Source organism: Ostrea edulis, chromosome 4 (assembly GCF_947568905.1).
Source record: "Ostrea edulis chromosome 4, xbOstEdul1.1, whole genome shotgun sequence".
Lineage (NCBI taxonomy): Eukaryota > Metazoa > Mollusca > Bivalvia > Ostreida > Ostreidae > Ostrea > Ostrea edulis.
In genome coordinates this window covers 88,403,055-88,410,893 of record NC_079167.1, presented here as the reverse complement: position 1 = coordinate 88,410,893, position 7,839 = coordinate 88,403,055, and positions in this window count along the sequence as shown.

Genomic DNA, 7,839 nt, shown 5'->3' with positions numbered 1-7,839 from the left:
TTTTTTTCTGGAGGTGGGGGTACATTTAGAGGACCGGTCAACATTTATTGGGGTTTTGGGACCGGTCAACATTTATTGGGGGTTTAGGACCGGTCAACATTTATTAGGGGTTTGGGATCGGTCAACATTTATTGGGGGTTTGGGACCGGTGCAAAATGTAATAGGACACACATTTATTTCTAATTGGTTTACATATACTGATAGGACTCCCAACTTTTTTATTTTCAGCACTGATGGGACAGCTATTTTTTTTTATTTTCATTTTTGCAAATGTATCAATGAACCAAAAATATTATAAAGTATTTCAAACTTGTAATTCAGCTACCTTTTAAACAATAATGCTGAATTGTGACTGTGTGCATGCTTTATTCCATGTCCAAGTTGAAAATACTAGAAACAATTTGCAATAAAATACTGGACCTTTGAAATTTTTTAACATTAAAACATATAATTAAAAATCACACAAGAAGTATTCAGCTGTGAATAAAATTGCAAAAATTACATGCAAGTTTTGCATGAAGTATGGATTTCAATCATAGAAGATAAAAATGGTATATCATGTTGGTCATAACTTGAAAGATACAGACCAGAATTTAACTAAAGTCTAACCACATCTTTAATAATTTGATAGTTTGCCATTACAACCTATCACTGGGTCAAATGCTGTCTGAAGTGTTAGGCCGTTCTTGGCACACTGGTTTTGACTACGGATAACTCCGTTTACCTGATCAAGAACATGACAAAGTAAACAAAAGTTTCTCAGGAGCTTCAATCCCTCAGCTGATATAACTGGAGAAACAATTATGAAGAACTCCAGAGATTTTAAAACTGAAATAAAACTGGTGTTTAATCATACATGTATTTATTTATTTATTAGATAAGACACACACTTTTTAATTACACGTCTGATATAGGACAGAAACTTTTTTTTGTATTTTTAGATGATAGGACATAGGGTTTTTAAAACTGGAAATATGAAATGCACCGGTCCCAAACCCCCAATAAATATTGACCGGTCCCTAGGTGGCCTAAATTTTTCTGGAGTTGGGGTTTGATGGCCTAAATTTTTCTGGAGGTGGGGTAGGTGGTCTAATTTTTTTCTGGAGGTGGGGTAGGTGGGTTGCAAAAGTTTCTGCATGGGACCTGGGTTCAATTCAAGCTTAAACATTACGTTTCCACTACCATTCAATATTGCAATTAAAAAAGTGAGGGGGTAGATCTTACTTTACATGTAAAATAATAACGGAAAATGTACGTTGTCCAAAAAAGAGGACGGCAGTTGAGACAACCACCCCCACCTCCGTTTTTACGTGCCCAACAACTCTCTATCTGATACCCTCCGCCGTTGTCATAATTTGAACACTTTTAAGAAACATTTAAAAACACACTCTTTTAGACTTGCATATTATTTTTAGTATTATAGGTGGTTCATTCTTTATGGTTTCATTATTATCAGTTTTAACATGACTTTTTCAAGTGTATATTCATTTCCACTATTGTATTTTAAATAATTTGATTGTACGACGTGGAACTTTCTTAATGCACAGCATGTTTTAAATTTGTGTAATTTTGCTTCACATTAGTGATGTTTTGCTAGCATAGTTTTAATATTTTATCTGTCTTAATGCTATTGTAATTTCCTTTTACTACCTTTAACCCCCCCCCCCCCCCCCCCGGTAATATGCTGCATCATTTTAATTGTGTGCAGCGCTTTAGGGTGGTTATCTGTAGTCTTATAAGGCGCTATATAAATAAATATAATTTTCCTAAACAGTGGGTACAAGACTGAAACTGCTTCCTACACCCCCCAAAAACAAAATTCAGTGTAATTTTTTTTTTTAGAATTCCAACCATTCTGAAAAGTAACAATTTACACTTTTTCATGAACAATGTTGTCATGGTAATGTAAAATGCAGCTGTACCGGAAGAAAGTGAAATTTAGCCCAGCCTACCCAAAGTCACAGAGACTTGTGTTGGATGCGATGTCGTTCCCAATGTATCAAGTCCAATTCAATACTCAGCTCTTAATACAGAGAAGCGTAATTGCAATGTGTGGTGAACGATGCCGTTCTGGAGAAAAGATGGATTATATTTCCGACAGTCAGAAACTATATATTGGAATTCCTATATTGCTCCGAAAGTATCATATCTTCTTCTGCACCATTAGAAGAGCATTTATGTCAATTCTGGTGATGCAATTTTTCTACAGAAGATTTGTATTTTTCGTCTCAGGCGGTCGGACAAAAGGGAGTCTATGCTGGAATTGTCATCGCTCCGATAGGAACAGAATTTGCGCCAAGTTCAGCGACAGGGTGTGAAGTCGAATTCTTCTCATCCAATGGCGTGGATTAAAGCATGGCGGCCATGTTGGAATCCAGTTTTCGAAAACTAACGAAACTTTTTGATAAGCAGAGGACACAGAGTCACAGACACGAGTTTCATATATGGGTCCGTCCTCCTTCATAATGATAGTATTAAGGAGGGTGTGCCTATGTATGAAATAAGTGCCCGTGGCAGAGGATTGTTTGGGCCAAGTCTTGTTATGTAGCCCAAGGCTCGGGTGAGCCAAAATGATATGTGGCTCCTCTTTTCCCCATAATTATTAAGAGAACTAGTTAACGCAAGTGAGGCGATATATATATTCTTCCCGAGAAACAAAATGACCTTCCCACCTATAGCGATGAGATGAGTTTGGGGCACGTTGTAATGAGGAATATTGATCTTGTAGTTGACACTGCATAACTTCTAAGGTGTAGAAGTTTGACGTGTAACGAATTTACACAGAAAATACAACCTAGCTGGCGTATATAAGCGCTAAACTTACCCAAAGGGAGACAATTTTCGTTCAGATTAATTGCGATCGGTATCGCTAGCTGTTGCAGCTGCTTCACACCACCTGTCGCCGAATGCCTAATATGTGTATTTGCGGCGATGACATCCATATTCCCCAAACAACAATATCTGGCGGATTTTAATCAGAAAAAAATTATGTGCCAAGTATCGATCGACCCATGATACGACAAGGCTTATTTACTGCGGCCCCTAAAGCATGCATTTTATTATCGCAAAGTGCTTATCAATTTCATTAGCCTTTTACTGTGGTTTCCGTATAAAATAAATAAAACACCCATTTTTTGTATAGATTAATTTACTATCATATTCCCCATCCAGACTAAAATAATTCCGCTATTATGAAATTTCAATTTCAATGTTTTAATGTAGTGCATCTACACTGACCAAGCCGTCAGACCATCTCGATAATTATACTCATCATCCACGTGACCAGTTGAAAGATTTCGCTTCACCGAGAGTGCTTGTGAAAATGGGGAAATAATGAAGACGCATTAAGCAACCGCAAGCTTGTAAGGACTTCAGGAACTGGATATATCTACTGGCAATTAATTCAGACGATTTCTTAGTTTCTTTGGTTCCCAGGGACAATGATTTCGATTATTTCGTGAAAACAACAAAAGGACAATTGCGTTTCCTGCGACTTCACAAAATCATCATTAACCAATAAAGAGAAATAGACAATACCTTCCCTTTAGTCAGCATGTTTTTTGTAAATGAAGAAGAAATTAAATTCTTAGGAATAAAAGAAGGCCTTCTGTCTTCGAGCAACTCTAATCTCCTGGGATACTAAATATAGGAATTCAGTCCATTTCTATGTCTAGTACAATGTGTACTACACATACAATGGGAATCAATTTAAAGGCCATCTACCACTTGTCTACAAATCACGAGCCTTCTTAACTGTTTTCTTTGATTATAAGGATGATTAGCATACCAAGGAATACTGATAACGGTGGAAAGTGTACAATAATATTTTGAAATATAAATCAACGGGGATCGAACCGTCACAAAGCAAATATGCTATCGCCCGAGTAACCACGACAACTATATCTGAGGTCATGCATATAAAAATAAAGTTTCGATTCAGTTTGGAAATATACATATGCATGAGGGTACTGCGGTGGCTTCTGTCTGCTTCCTGAAGTGAGCGCATCATGAAAGATATGCCGGCGCAAAGCGTTGCTGTGTACGGTACCCTCATGTATATATTTCCCAAAAAAACATTTACATTTTATTTTCATTTCTGTCGGAGAATTCCCAGACGTTAAATTAGTCGTACTAAATTTATCAAGATTCATATTCGCACATCGTTCACATTCATGAAGAAATGGCTAGCATTTCAAATGGTATAGATATCGATTGATAGATTTTATATTGTTTAACGTCCCTCTCGAGAATTTTTTACTCACATGGAGACAAAAACATTGAATATGAATAAAGTAAAATGAAAATCTAAAAAAAAATCTTTTTAAAAAAATAAACGAAGGCACGCTTTCCGCCAGTACACTTTTCATAAAGGCCCTGTCACACTAACACGTTCTCACTAGCGTTCGAGTAATGTGTTGCGAGACGCAGAGGAACGTCGAGAACGTTAGAAACAAGTTACAAGAAAGTTAGACGAGCGTCGGCAAACGTTGGGGAACGTCGAGGGATGTCGGCAAACGCTGAGGGTTAAAAATATTTTTGGGTGTGCACAAAAATTCACGACGTTCTATCAAAACGCTACTTACGCGTTAAAGGAACATTACACGAAAGTTGGCGGGTGTTACTCAAAAGTCAGGACGTTCCCGGACGCTGTCCATCAGGGTCGAGTGTCCAGCGCGTGTGTAACGCCTGTCCAGGGCGTGTCACCAACGTTTCGCAGCGTTCTTAACGCTCATGTAACGCTCTTTCAACGTCTTCCTAACGTCTGTCAGCGTTCTGAATTTTTGCAGCGTTTGTGTAACGTCCATGTAACCTACTGGTAGCGTTCAGCAGCCACTTGCCATATATAAAGGGGCTTGCAGAGGCCACCGCCCTGTTAGAACTTCACAGAGTGAAGACCTCAGAAGAATGACAGACCAAGATAAACACCAGTATGCTGTTGCTGCTCTCATGCATCACAACCACCTCCTGCAGTTGGCCGGAGGTTGGTGAAACGTTACACAAACGCTCCACACCTTACAGGATCGCTAGGCAGACGCTGTGGAAACGTCAAGAACGTCGGCTAGACGCTGGAATAAACAATGAAACGCTACCTGGACGCTATCAAAGCGCTAGGTTTTGCTGCTATTTTCGACTACAAACGTCGCCTGACACTGCGCGAACGTTGGCTGAGCTTTACAAAAACGTTATAACAACGTTGACCTAGAAACTCAATTTGAAGAATGTCGACGTTTCTCCAGTATTTCAAAACGTAACCAAACGTCTAACAAAACGTTATAGTGTGACAGGGGCTTAAATGACAAAACGCTATAGCGTGACAGGGGCTTAAATGACAAAACGCTATAGCGTGACAGGGGCTTAAATGACAAAACGCTATAGTGTGACAGGGTACTGACTAAAACCCGGTCTTCGGTCTCGGTCCCGTGACTAAAACCCGGTCTTCGGTCCCGGTCCCAGATACTTTTATTCAATAAAAACAGAATATATCAGGATATTTGAGCCCCATTTCTCAATAACTTAGGTATGCCATCTCATGCCTGCATTCTGATAGTAAATTGATCATATTATTTTCTTCTTTTGTAAAATAATATGTGAAAACTCCGGGACCGGTGGGACCGAGAAATAAAAAGTGCTAAAAGCCGGTCCCGGTCTCGACATTTTTCCTCAATAGCCGCTTTAATCTACCTTTTCATAAAAAATATAAGGACGTGATACTCAATGGCATCCCTTTGTATACATATATTTATTGTGTGTATAGGTTTTTTATTCCAATATTGTTTATACATGTATTTATGTCAGAATCGAACTCAACTACATGTACATGTACGTGACATTTTGTCCCAAATGATCGCGTTACATTACCTTTTCATAAGAAGATAAGGATGTAGAAGGAAAATAATATATATGTACTTATCCTGGTGTATTTGTTTGTAATTTACAGTTAGTTTATTTGTTCATTTATTTTATTTCTTCTATTCCTGTCAAAATCAGTTTTCAAAGATTCATGATTGGTATTCCGAACCCGATCTCTTTATATGGGTATAGTTGTATATAACCAGTAAATAATAACTATAAAATATTTTTTCCTTTCTTATTTCATACTTAGTTTTCTTTTTTTTTCAGTTGTGGTTCTTTTTAGATACAATGCTTTTAAAAAGGTCCACCTAATATATTTATAGTATCTATAAAAGTGTGTCATACATAGAGCACATGCTCACCAAAAATTATCAGATTCTGTATACTTATACAGAAGATACCCTCTGACTTTAGATGATCTTCAAATACTCTATGGTATGTTTTACTGTAATATTATGTGGTAACTATATTTATTGTGAATAGTTATATACGTATATGTGCAAACATATATGTATTAATTATGCTGCACAAAAATTGTTGGTTTCCTATTTTCAAAATATCTTATATTTCAAAGTGCATAAATTTGACATAAACTGATAAATTTACAAACAATGAAATCTACATTTATAAATATGCAAGACATACATGTAAATTTATTTAAGAAATAAATTTCAGTTTTGAAAATACAAATAGGCCAACTGTTAGCGCTTCATGAAAAGTATGCTTGCGTGAAGCATTTTATACCCTCGTGTATTTTTACTAACCATTCAAGAGTTATGGCTAAAGCTAAAGATTTTCAAAAGTAGGTCAAATTTGAAAAGTGAAGAATTGCATGTAAAGAAAGGTCTTGTCACAAGGAGTACACATGTGAAATATGAAAACCCTATCAACATGCATTCAAAAGTTATGCCGAAGGTTCAAGTTTTTGCTGACAAACAGACGGATGGACCAAAAACTATATAAATGCGCCCCGAATATCCGATTACGGGGGTATAACATTTGCTTTTCAAAAGCATCATTCTTGTATTCAGAATCTTTCTGGAAAGGGGCGGGGGAGGGGTTGTTGACTAGAGTGCACATTAATTTTGTTTCGCTATCAACAACAATTATTCATCATGTTTCAATAATCATAATAATATTTAAGAACAATATTTGTTGTTGTTTTTTTCCATTTCACTAATGAACATAATTTTTTAAAGTACTTCATACATCGTACATTCTGGACTCATATCTTGCACGTATTATTCTAATATTTACATAGAGGCTTTTCTTCCCTGATTAAAACAACTAATATAACATCATAATTTAACAAATTAATGCGATTCTCACGATACACTCGTAAATGAGAGAGAGAGAGAGAGAGAGAGAGAGAGAGAGAGAGAGAGAGAGAGAGAGATTACATGTACATGTACAGAGACCCGGTTCGGAATACACCAACATTGAATTTGAAAACTTTATCAATCGTGTGGTCAGGTGTTTGACCTAAATGAAATATAAAAAAGACTTTGTAAATACTACATCCAACAGTAAATTACAAACAAATACACCAGGATAAGTACATATATATCATTTCTCTTCCACACCCTTATCTTTTTATGAAAATGTATTGTAACGTGTTCATTTGGGAGAGAAAAATCACGTAGTTGAGTTCGATTTTGACATTAAAGGAAAATTGGAATAAAACACAAACATACAATAAATCAGAAACATACATGTGCATACAAAGGAATGTCATTGAATATAACACTCTTATCTTTTTCTCATAAAAAAAGTGGATTAAAGCGGCTATTTAGAAAAATAAAAACCATCGAGACCGGGACCGGCTTTTAGCACTGTTTTTACTTCTCGGTCTCACCGGTCCCGGAGTTTTCACATATTATTTTACGAAAGACGACAATAATATTATCAATCAACTATCAGAATGCAGGCATGATATGTCATATCTAAATTAACGAGAAATTGGGGCTAAACTATTCTGATGTATTC